The sequence below is a fragment of the Calonectris borealis genome, chromosome W (genome assembly GCF_964195595.1).
Source record: "Calonectris borealis chromosome W, bCalBor7.hap1.2, whole genome shotgun sequence".
Lineage (NCBI taxonomy): Eukaryota > Metazoa > Chordata > Aves > Procellariiformes > Procellariidae > Calonectris > Calonectris borealis.
In genome coordinates, this window is record NC_134351.1 from 45644251 (window position 1) to 45657847 (window position 13597).

The following is a 13597-nucleotide window of genomic DNA, read 5'->3' on the forward strand; positions in this document are numbered from 1 at the left end:
CAGACTGCCCTGGAACAGGGTGAGGCTCCAGAACACCTGCAATACATTGATGACATCATCGTATGGGGCAACAGAGCAGAAGAAGTTTTTGAGAAAGGGAAGAAAATAATTCAAATCCTTCTGAAGGCCGGTTTTGCCATAAAACAAAGTAAGGTCAAGGGACCTGCACAGGAGATCCAGTTTTTAGGAATAAAATGGCAAGATGGACGTCGTCAGATCCCAATGGATGTGATCAGCAAAATAACAGCCATGTCCCCACCAACTAGCAAAAAGGAAACACAAGCTTTCTTAGGCGTTGTGGGCTTTTGGAGAATGCATATTCCAGATTACAGTCAGATCGTAAGCCCTCTCTATCACGTGACCAGGAAGAAGAACGAATTCAAATGGGGCCCTGAGCAACAGCAAGCTTTTGAACAAATTAAACGGGAGATAGTTCAGGCAGTAGCCCTTGGGCCAGTCCGGGCAGGACAAGATGTAAAGAATGTGCTCTACACCGCAGCCGGGGAGAATGGCCCTACCTGGAGCCTCTGGCAGAAAGCACCAGGGGAGACTCGAGGTCGACCCTTAGGGTTCTGGAGTCGGGGATACAGAGGATCCGAGGGCCGCTACACTCCAACTGAGAAGGAGATATTGGCAGCATATGAAGGGATCCGAGCTGCTTCGGAAGTGGTTGGTACTGAAGCACAGCTCCTCCTGGCACCCCGACTGCCGGTGCTTGGCTGGATGTTCAAAGGGAGGGTCCCCTCTACACATCATGCAACCGATGCTGCGTGGAGTAAGTGGGTTGCGCTGATCACACAACGGGCCCGAATAGGAAACCCCAGTCGCCCAGGAATCTTGGAAGTGATCACAAACTGGCCAGAAGGCAAAGATTTTGGAATATCCCCAGAGGAGGAGGTGACACGTGCTGAAGAGGCCCCACTGTATAATAAACTACCAGAAAACGAGAAGCAATATCCCCCGTTCACTGATGGGTCCTGTCGCCTTGTGGGAAAGCATCGGAGGTGGAAAGCTGCTGTATGGAGTCCTATACGCCAAGTCGCAGAAAATGCTGAAGGAGAAGATGAATCGAGCCAGTTTGCAGAGGTGAAAGCCATCCAGCTGGCCTTGGACATTGCTGAATGAGAAAAATGGCCAGTACTTTATCTCTATACTGACTCATGGCCTGTGGGGGTCTGTGGTGGTGCATTCATACCCCCCTTCTTCCCTGGGCCACTTGTTGATCTGGGCCGCCTGTTGATCTCAGAAATTTCCATGAAACCTCGGCCTTGGTGTATTGAGTCTGGCAGTTGAGCGCTCCTTGACTGTATCAGAAACTCTGCATAGCTGAGGCTGGGAACATACTCCTACTGTCTGGCCCGGGTGTCCAGCAGAACAACACCGAAACCTTGAGAATTCTTTAGTAATTACCACTTGGGACTGTGGCCAGGATGGAAATTTACGGATGACTAAAGCCAACCATCTTGCGAACCTATAAACGGTGGTCCTAAGTGAGGCCCTTTGAGCTCTCCTGGACCGCAGCAGCTGCACCCAGCATCTCCCTCTGAGTGGGACGCCTCTCAGAGCTTGCGATCTTTCAGGCCTGCGATATTCGGAGGACCACTGGGTCCTGGGTGAGTCCCTTTTGAAGCTCAACCCTTCGCCCGTTGAGAGGGAATGCCTAGACATTCGACGTGAATATTTCTTCACTGAAATCGAGGGGAATTTTTAACAGGTATACCTTCTGTATATTTTTATATATATATATGTTTCTCTGTGTGTGTGAACTAATAGTAAGCATAATCTGTAATTAAGTTGTGATTGTAGTAGACTTACTAACCTATTTTGCAAATATTGAATAGTTAATGATTAGGCGTTACTAAAGTTTGTTAATGATTAGTTGATAACTAAGTGTTGCTAAATTGTGAATGAAACCTAGACTGTCCCTGAAATATAAACCCTTAGATGATTTTCCCTTGTATGTTTCACCCATGTAATAAGTAATAGAGTGAACCTTGCCATCGAATTCTATTAGGTTGCACCTTTATAAATCTCTATTAAAATCACTTTCTGCTAATTTCTTTGACGGTGATTCTTTAAGCGGCCTCTAAACCACTCACTCGCGACAAATTGGCGTAGTCGGCAGGATGGCAAGTAGTATCACTGATTACTTACAAAAAACATGGAATAAATGCAAATCTTAAATTCTCAGAAGAATGGGCTCGTAATAATTGGCATGATTGGGAAGCTGTGGAAAAACAACTAAAAGTAGCTAAGGGCTATATAAAAGATGGAAAAGGAATTATTTGCAAAATGTTAGGCACCTGTTTGGATGCTGCTTATCAGTACAGAAAGAATAACAATAGAAGGGAGCAGGACCTGAAAGAAGAAATAGAAGGCAGAAAGGAAGCTGAATTAATACTGTCCTTGAAAATCGAGCAGCTGCAAAAACAGTTACAGGAAGAAAAGGAGAAATCACAAAAGTTGGAAGAAAAGATCGAGACGATGCTTATGCGGGCTCCCAATCCCCCTGACATTGTACAGATTAGGAAATTAATTGTATCCGCTGAGGAACTGGATGGTGATATTTGTGGTGATCCTGATGACTATGATGAGGGAAATGATGACCCCTTGTTCCCCTTAGATTCCTCTGAATATGAGGCTACACCCATCATTAAAGCAAAATATATTTTAATTCCAGTTGGTCCTCGACAACAATTGGTAAAATTTTTAATAGATACGGGAGCACAAATTTCAATATTAACACAGCAAGATGCCGAGAAGCTGGGTGTACGACCTGGACGGCAAAGAGTTAAAATCACTGGAGTGAACGGAGGAAGTGTTATGTGCCAAACTGCAAAAGTTAATTTATGGCTCCCGGGTGAGAAACGTGTATCATCTACTTGCTTTGCAATTAAAGATCACAATGAAAATATTTTAGGTTTCGATGTTTTGAACAGTCGAACCTGGTGTCTGCCGGAGGGCAGCGTGTGGTCCTTCAGTTCAAATGTCGACCCTAACCCTGATAAAAATCAGGGAATGATAGTGCGCGTACTCCATGCAACTCCTGTATTCCCTGATTCAAAAATCACTAACGTCCCGCAGTATCCGATTTCTGCTGCGGCACGAGCTGGAATCTCTGAAGTAATAGCAGATCTGGAAAAGCGGCATATTATTTCCAGAACCCACTCCCCATATAATTCACCAGTTTGGCCAGTGGGAAAACCAGACGGGAGGTGGCGATTAACAATTGATTATCGGCGCTTAAATGCCAACACAGCTCCGCTAACAGCTGCCGTACCTAATATTGCAACTTTAACAGCCACATTACAAGCAGCCGCACACCCATGGATGGCAGCATTAGATGTAAAGGATATGTTCTTTATGATTGCTTTACAGGAAAAAGATAAAGAGAAGTTTGCTTTTACTTGGGAAGGTATACAATACACCTTTAACAGACTCCCACAGGGGTATAAACATTCACCCACAATTGCTCATGCCGCGCTTGCTGAGCTTTTACAAACAGTCTCACTTCCCCAGAATGTGAAACTGTACCAATATATAGATGATATTCTAATCGGAGGAGATTCCTCTGAAGAGGTAGGGGAAGCAGCAACAGCAGTGTGGCAAGTGTTACATAATGCAGAAATTGAAATTCCCTCTGAGAAATGTCAGGGACCAAGTAAAGAAGTAAAATTTTTAGGTATTTGGTGGATTGCAGGTAGTGCAACTATTCCACCAGACACCCTAAGTAAAATAGAACAATTGCAGATGCCCCGATCTAGAAAAGAATTGCAACAGTTTATGGGTACTTTAGGATATTGGAGGAAACATGTACCTGGATTTTCTATCATTGCTCGCCCGCTATATTCACTTTTACGAAAAGGAAAATCATGGGAATGGAATTCAGAACATGAAGAGGCAGTCAAAACTCTAATTCAGGAATTAAAAGCATATCAATCATTGGGACCACTACACCCCCACGACCCTATTATAGCAGAATGGGTTTTTGCTGAACACGGTACTTACTGTAACCTGTTCCAAACTGGCCCTGACGGACCAAAAAGACCTTTGATGTTCAGTTCGACTGCACTTAAAGAGACAGAACAGAGATATTCCGAGTGGGAAAAAGGACTTTTATCTTTAGTCCGAGCAGTGAAACAAGCTGAGAAAATACACCAGGAACAACCTGTACAAACCAGAGGTCCATTTAATTTATTAGAAGCAGTTCTAAAGGGGACTGCCCCCCCAGAAGGAATTGCAGAAAAGCCTACAATTAGGAAATGGTATGCTTATTTGACAGAAATTGCAGAGGAAATAAGATTAACTGAAGGACACACTAAACTCCCTAAATTACAGATGCCTATAAATGCAGACCCATTAGCATTACAACAACCTTTTAAACCCTCACCTATTTTAAATGCACCTCCCTTTACCGAGGGAACACCATCAGAAGATATTTGGTTTACTGATGCCTCAGCAAGGAGAATAAATGGCAGATGGCAATACAAGGCTGCTGCATTAAACATCAACACTGGCAAACAAATCATAGGAAAAGGTGAAGGTAGTGCACAAGTAGGAGAATTAAGGGCAGTTGTTTTAGCAGCACAAAACGGAGCTATGTTGACTCCTATGCCGTGTGGGCAGGTGCCACGCAGTGGCTTTGTCAGTGGGAAGTCCTGAACTGGGAAGTAAATAGATCTCCAGTTTGGAGATCTCAAGATTGGCAACTATTCCTTAAAATAGCCAGAAACACTCCATTCAAGATGGGATGGGTGAAAGCTCATGCCAAAAATAATGAACCAGCCACAAACTGGAATCAAAAGGTAGATGAATTGGCAAAAATTAGAAAAATAAAAATAGGAAATTCCTTAAATTCTGAGTGGTATCGATTGGGAGAATGGCTACATCAAAAATTAGGTCATACAGGTAAAGAAGCACTTTATTTTGTTGCACAAAGTAAGGGTTGGTCCCTAAACAGGAAAACCTGTGAAATTATTCTTACAGAATGTCCTCAATGTAGATTAAAATTACAAATGAATCATCCTGCTAAAGCACCCCCCTTACATATCAGTCAGGGAAAGACTTTGTGGTCTACATGGCAAATTGATTACATTGGACCACTAAAATCTTCTGCAGGATATCGATATATCCTCACAGGGGTAGAAGTAGTCTCCAGCTTGCTTATGGTAACTAAATGCCGAAAAGCTGATGGGAAAAACACAGTACGAGGACTATCTTCTTGGTTCTCTAGTCTACCTACTCCTGATGCTATCCAAAGTGATAATGGCTCACATTTCACAAATAGGGAAGTGCAAGAATGGGCAAAACAGAAAGAAATTCAATGGGTATTCCATACCCCTTACTACCCCCAATCAAATGGGATGATAGAACGAGCTAATGGCTTATTAAAACAGAGTCTTAAGCCACACGAAGTCCGGTGGGATACACAACTTTTCGAAGTACTCCATCAATTAAACAATCGATACGGACCCACTGGAAGCCCTGTGAGCTGAGCATTCTTTGTAAAAGCTAAATCTAATACCCCCCCTACTGATGAAAGAAAATGTCCACTAACATTACAGCCAGGACAACCTGTTATGGTAAATTTACCACAAATTGGAACTGTGCCTATGACTTTAACTAAACCCCGTGGCCCACTGGCTTGGGAAGCTACTGATAGCAGTGATGCAAAACATAGAATCAGTACTAGATGGATTCTTCCTTCTTTCTAAAAGGGGTAACCCGTTCGGCCTTCCCCACCGAAACGTCTTCTTTCTTTTTTTTTAAACAGGAGAAGATGAACCTATACCGATGGCAACAACAGCAGCAGCATCTCCCCAACCCAATTTTATTCTTCCTTTTAGTCGAGATAAGTATAATCCTTTTAGTTCAGACACAAGATCCCTGGGACCATGCACTACTAAATTACACTGGAAATATGGGAACCCTACCAACAGAAAAGACAAACCTGAACCTTGCTATTTTAGTTATACATGGGAATGAGACATATTCAAAAGATGAATGGAGATGGGAGACACTACACCAGAAAGAAATTAAGATATCTCACAATAATAATAACATTCATCAAATTTTATCACTTCAAGCCACACCAGGGGAAGAAATAAAAATAGGATGCCATGCAATCAATGGATGTACCCACAGAAAATCCACTAAAATTAAAATATACTACACCAATTTCTCTAAACCTAAAACCAATGAGAAGTCTTGCTATAAAACACCAGAACCAGGTTGTTGGTACAATTTCACTTTCACGCAACCTGTACTCACTTTTTGCTTCTGAAGTAATTGTGGTGTAGAACTATTGTTTGATTTTATGATTAGTGAATGAAAAATTTGGAATTTGTGTACGACAAGGTGGCCGTGGATTGATGCATATGTGTCTTTTAACATACCTACATCTAATTTAAATTTATGTGCAATAGCACTACACAATAACATCACCTTTCATAGGCAGGAATGGATTATTAAAGACGAAAATGAAAACCAACAAATTCCATCCTTAAAAGGAACCAAAGGAGACACCATTTTGATAAGATGCTGAATTGAAAATCATACTAAATGTATGACAACAACCTTACACATTGTTGTAAACAACATTGAAGGAAAAGACAACATACATACCTGTCCTTTTCAACAAGAATGTTGGTATACCTTTACTATATCCCATTCAGTACTTGTAAGGTGTCTTTGGACAAACCCTAACTCTCATTCCAGCTTAGGTTTTCAATTCAGGATTGATACCGCACAACCACATTCACCAACTCAGCCTCCTATCAAACTGTCTCCTCACATTTATAACATTGATCCCTATATAATCAAGAACATAGGACAACAGCAAGTGCTATTTAATCCATCGTGGTCTCTAAAACGAGTGGAGCTATCAATGCAAGTTGATATCTCTACAATTAAACCTGCTTGCTCACCATTCCTGAATACGTCTTTTACAGGATGGTTAGCGTGGCTACATGGACGAACCCTCACCTCTCCAAAACGATCAAGGAGAGATGTAACTGGCATCCTGGGAATGGGACTAGGAATATTGAACAGCATGGATGCTGAAGTTTTAAGCAAACAAAATAAATTTGGCAACAAGTGATTTACATAAATTAGAACACCCATTACAATCATCTTTGACAGCATTAGGAACAAGCCAGTGGCTTTTGGCTAATATATTGCCTACATGGGAAAGAATTAATGAAAAGGACCACCAACTAATCACAAATGCATTTGGCACAATTCAAAATAATATTTCTCTAGCTCTTAGCTGCATCCAGGCTCAATTATGGATACAATCTACCGTGGCAGCTATTATAAGGGAAGGTGATGAGGGCACCTTGCCCACTGAAATCCGAAAGGTAGTTTGGGATAATGCAACTAAATTTGAAAAAGAATTTCAAGCTTGGTGGCGTCTAGTCAATTTTACTTACGACTCCACTGACAGCAGAGTCACAGCTTTTGTTTTGACAATACGCAATGCTTCAGTATATATCATATGCCCAATCATTGCGCTAGGATTAAATCACAATGGAACGGTACTCTACCCGTTAGAACATAGAGTATGGACCCAAAAAAATGGGAATAACTGGCAAACTATTGATGTTGATGCACGTGTTTTGTGAGAACAACAGGGATTTATTTGTGAAAGCAATACCATCAAAGCTCAAGACATTTGTCTTGACACTGAACAAAATGTTTGTAATTTTGAAATACATCCTGATGAAACCCCTGAAACTGTACTTATATATGTTGGAAATGCATGTGTTTGCATGAGAACTCTTTGTGATTCTATATTTACAGATAACGTAATTGTGGAAACATCTAACCACTCAAATATCTGTATTTGTAATTTTACTAAGATTATGGGATGCAACTTCAACTATTCAGCTCCCGTTACAACCCATCAGTTGCTACAATCAAGCTATACATCTTATCAAGATCTACTACCTACCCCCATTGGAATGAATCTCACATTAGTACGAAAACTGTTACAACATGATGACCTAAGTCAATTGCTAAACCAGATTCGAAACAACGGACAAAGAACTCTGGTTACGGTCCATCATGATGCAGAGAAGATACATGATGTCCTAGAAAAGGTGAAGAAGGATGGAGAACATCACTAGTGGGATGATTTATTTAGATGGTCACCAACAGGAACTTTGAATTGGGTTTTACATCCCATAACAATTTTATTAATTTCTATTCTGCTATGCTTATTGTTGAACATTATTCTATGTGTTAAAGTGTGGAAAATAACTAAACAAATGGCACTAATACCAAAACCTCCTCGCATATATAACATTGCTTAATTGTACTTAATAAAACCTTAATAGTTAAGTATATTAATAATTAAGTATACCAACCAAAAATTTCCCTCAAATTACAATTGGAATATGACATTGATCTGTTTATAGGCACAGAGGCAAGAGGCGACCACACCGCCACTCTGTGATCAAGATGGATTGACTTTAGTCACGGGGTGGATTGTGGTGGTGCATTCATACCCCCCTTCTTCCCTGGGCCACTTGTTGATCTGGGCCGCCTGTTGATCTCAGAAATTTCCATGAAACCTCGGCCTTGGTGTATTGAGTCTGGCAGTTGAGCGCTCCTTGACTGTATCAGAAACTCTGCATAGCTGAGGCTGGGAACATACTCCTACTGTCTGGCCCGGGTGTCCAGCAGAACAACACCGAAACCTTGAGAATTCTTTAGTAATTACCACTTGGGACTGTGGCCAGGATGGAAATTTACGGATGACTAAAGCCAACCATCTTGCGAACCTATAAACGGTGGTCCTGAGTGAGGCCCTTTGAGCTCTCCTGGACCGCAGCAGCTGCACCCAGCATCTCCCTCTGAGTGGGACGCCTCTCAGAGCTTGCGAACTTTCAGGCCTGCGATATTCGGAGGACCACTGGGTCCTGGGTGAGTCCCTTTCGAAGCTCAACCCTTCGCCCGTTGAGAGGGAATGCCTAGACATTCGACGTGAATATTTCTTCACTGAAATCGAGGGGAATTTTTAACAGGTATACCTTCTGTATATTTTTATATATATATGTTTCTCTGTGTGTGTGAACTAATAGTAAGCATAATCTGTAATTAAGTTGTGATTGTAGTAGACTTACTAACCTATTTTGCAAATATTGAATAGTTAATGATTAGGCGTTACTAAAGTTTGTTAATGATTAGTTGATAACTAAGTGTTGCTAAATTGTGAATGAAACCTAGACTGTCCCTGAAATATAAACCCTTAGATGATTTTCCCTTGTATGTTTCACCCATGTAATAAGTAATAGAGTGAACCTTGCCATCGAATTCTATTAGGTCGCACCTTTATAAATCTCTATTAAAATCACTTTCTGCTAATTTCTTTGACGGTGATTCTTTAAGCGGCCTCTAAACAACTCACTCGCGACAGGGTCGTTGCAAGATATTGCTGCCCGGGTAGAGAACCTGGTTGTAAGAGTATGTCACGTAGATGCTCACATACCCAAGAGTCAGGCCACTGAAGAACATCAAAACAACGAGCAGGTGGACTAGGCTGCTAAGATTGAAGTGGCTCAGGTGGATCTGGACTGGCAACATAAAGGTGAATTATTTATCGCTCGGTGGGCCCATGACGCCTCGGGCCATGAAAGAAGAGATGCAACATATAGATGGGCTCGTGATCGAGGGGTGGACTTAACCATGGACGCTATTGCACAGGTTATCCATGAATGTAGAAACTTGCGCTGCCATCAAGCAAGGCAAGCGAGTAAAGCCTCTTTGGTATGGGGGACGATGGTTGAAATATAAATATGGGGAGGCCTGGCAGGTGGATTATATCACACTCCCAGAAACCCGCCACGGCAAGCGCTATGTGCTCACCATGGTGGAAGCAACCACCGGCTGGCTAGAAACATATCCCGTGTCCCATGCCACCGCCCGGAACACCATCCTGGGCCTTGAAAAGCAAGTCCTATGGCAACATGGCACCCCAGAAAGAATTGAGTCAGACAACGGGACTCATTTCCGAAACACCCTCATAGACACCTGGGCCAAAGAGCATGGCATTGAGTGGGTATATCACATCCCCTACCATGCACCAGCCTCCGGGAAAATCGAACGATACAATGGACTGCTAAAGACTACGCTGAGAGCAATGGGTGGTGGGACATTCAAGCATTGGGATACACATTTAGCAAAAGCCACCTGGTTAGTCAACACCAGGGGATCTGTCACTCGAGCTGGCCCTGCCCAATCCAAACCCTTATGTACTGTAGATGGAGATAAAGTCCCTGTCGTGCACATCAGAAATATGCTGGGGAAGACAGTCTGGGTTACTCCTGCCTCTGGCAAGGGAAAACCCATCTGTGGGATTGCTTTTGCTCAAGGACCTGGGTGCACTTGGTGGGTAATGCGAAAGGATGGGGAAGTCCGGTGTGTACCTCAAGGGGATTTGATTTTGGGTGAAAATAGCCAATGAACTGAATTGTATCATGTTAGTTACTTTATAACACTGTATGTCATCACTTCTGTGGTTACTATATGTCATTTCAATGGTTTTGCACTAAGAATCACCCATATTAATGAAGAATGAACTTTGATGAAACCAAGGCAAGTGCAGCAATACTGGAATCAGAACTGGCTTCAGGATGCAACAGTCCAACACCACACACCATCTCTCCTGCCCTGAAAGACTGTTATGACAGATGGAGCCCAAAGTCGTGGACTAAATGAACTCAATGGACATTTTAGAGGGATGGCCCATAGACTAAGGGAATGATATCTGTGTGTATATATCAGAAGACAGGAAAAGTGGTGGTGATCAATTGGAATGTATAGAAAAATGTGAGACCTAGGCATGACGTAGATGATATGGAATAAGGGGTGGATACTGTCCTGGTTTTGACTGGGATAGAGTTAATTTTCTTCCTAGTAGCTGGTGTAGTGCTGTGTTTTGGATTTAGTATGAGAATAATGTTGTTAACACACTGATGTTTTAGTTGTTGCTAAGTAGTGTTTATACTAAGTCAAGGAGTTTTCAGCTTCCCATGCACTGCCAGGTGCACAAGAAGCTGGGAGGGAGCATAGCCAGGACAGCTAGCCCAAACTGGCCAACGGGGTATTCCATACCATATGACGTCATGGTCAGTTCTTAAACTGGGGGTTGGTGGAGGAGGGGGATCGCTGCTTGGGCATCGGTCGGCGGGTGGTGAGCAATTGCATTGTGCATCACTCATTTTGTATATTCTATTTTTTATTTTCCCTTCCTTTTCTGTTCTTTTAAACTGTCTTTATCTCAATCCACGAAGTTTACTTTTTTTTCCGATTCTGTCCCCCATCCCACTGGTGGGGGGGGTAGTGAGCGAGCAGCTGTGTGGTGTTTGGCTGCCTGCAGGGTTAAACCACAACACATTGTTACATTGTTATGGTAATATTCTCTTTGAAAGTATATATATATATACTGTAATTAAGTCACTGTACATGGAAAAGATGATAGTGAATTAATCATTTGTTGTTGCTTTTGTTGTCGTAGAAGATATGGGGCCATGTTAACTTTTATGGATATATTTGCCCTCTTTAAGATAGCATTCCCAAACAAGTAAGTTGTATGGCTGTTTTTGTGACTAGAACACAAAATGGGGAAAAAAAAATACTTTTATTGTGAATTGAGTTCAGCAGTTGCGTAATCACCTCCAGGAAAATAGGATGGACTTAATATGTTCAGCTTCCTCTGAACTGCAATTTTTTTTTTCTTCATTTTAGTGCATACTATCTGTGAAAGACTCAAACTGACAGCTTCTTCAAGACTTCCTTAGGGATATTAATTATAATTTGGAGTATTCTGATGAATTATTATATAATGAAGATGAGATCCAGGTTTCAGATTGTTTCATAGATCCTTTATGTACTAATTTTTTTCTTATAATTCAACATTGAGTAATTTACTGTTCATTTACAGTAGCCTAAGACAGATAGTTACTAAACTATCTCTTAGGGATGTTCAAGTTGCTAACTGTTTTGATTATAAGATGTAGTATCTGAAACTAGCCATTATGTTAAATTGCCCATACAAAAACAGATTGTAAGACTTATAACAAACAAACAAATCACTTCAGCCCTCTAAAATGCAAATTTGTATATCAGGGTTATAGTATGTTTGAAGCTAAAGTAACCCTTCATCAACAAAGTATGTTTTTCTCATTTGCAAAAGTAACTGCGTAAATGAAAAATAAATCTTTGGTTACTTAAAGTAGCTGTATTTTTTTATGTCGTGGCCTCTCTTGTATTCCATGCTGAGGATACTATCTTTATGATAAATATTTTTAATGGAAAATGTCATTGAATTAAATGTGGCAATAATCTTCAATTGCTGTAAAAGTGTAGAAGTTGATTTAAAAGCAAATTATTATTTTTAAAAACAAGTGCATGATCCAATGAAAGCAATCTTTTTAATTGAAGCTGTTGGGTTTTTTAAAACCACCCCCACCCAGAAAAAAGAATTTTAGTTGATGGAATTTTATCAGGATTTTAAAGCAACATTGAGACACCACTTTATACCCTTCCTGAATAACTCAATTCAAACCTCTTTGCAAAAAGACTTATACCTACCAAGAAAGCAATATTTATACTGTTTTATGTATGAATCAAAATCCAATGATACTTTTAAAGGATTATTATTACTATTAAAACTGTTAGAATCTTCTTATTTTTGTTTGGCAATTCTTCAACAAAGATGGTCAAAATAATATGATCATCCTTAATCAGAGATGATTTTTAACAGTCGCATAAACCTGACCTGGAAAGCAATCTATATTATGGGATGTCCCTCAAATCCTGTCCACAATTTTTATGATTAGAAGTTTCTCCTGTGAAATTTCCAGTGGCCAGGCAAAAAAGGAACTGTTATTGACTGTTAAATAGATGTTGGGTTCTCCCACTTTTAAAGTTCAAGGAAAAAGATGAGCATGTTTAACTTGTTCTAAGTCATACAAAATAGTTCTATTTTGCATCTGCAAAATTGTATCTGCAATCTGTCCATTGCAGATATTAATATAAGATTATAGCAAAGCTTCTTTAAAGTTGTTGTAGTGGCCATTTTCTGATGGGAAGTTTAAAGGATTAAGTGGCTGTTTTCATAGCTGTGTAATCAATAAAGTTGTAGAATATTGCGGGGGGGGGGGGGGGAATGTGTTCACAGGTGTTTGTGTTTTCATTCAAGCACTTCCTCCACAAATTCACTGCCTAGTAACCTTTAGGCTCACTGTGTTGTTTTTGGTTGGTTTTTTTTCTTTTTTCATTGACTGCTGAAATGGTAGTTGCAGCCTGTTGGCAGAAAAGGAGAGTTTTGAGGAGGATCAGCAAGAATGCCTGCTAAGATAAAGTGACAATGTTGTCTCCTGGTCATGGGAATAACTTGCTGATAAGTTATGACAGTATGAAAAGCCTCAAGGGCTGAGGGTGGGAAAACCTATATTATCCTTCATGTATTGCTCAGCAGAATTCTTATTTACAAGCTAATTCATCCATTAGTACATATTAGGAAGTATGAATTCTAAATGCATCTTGCACAAATAAACGTTAGTTATTTGTGCTGTTCCGTTTTATAAAATAA

The 13597-nt window shown here is 40.8% G+C and overlaps 1 long non-coding RNA gene across 1 annotated transcript in view; it reads left to right on the forward strand.

The window, feature by feature from the left end:
* LOC142074739 (uncharacterized) overlaps positions 1-7635 on the forward strand; it is a 450900-nt gene extending 443265 nt beyond the window's left edge. Inside the window, exon 5 of the long non-coding RNA XR_012670689.1 lies at positions 7624-7635. This is a non-coding gene — a long non-coding RNA (uncharacterized LOC142074739). The remainder of the gene's footprint in view (positions 1-7623) is intronic.
* Positions 7636-13597: the final 5962 nt, after the last annotated feature.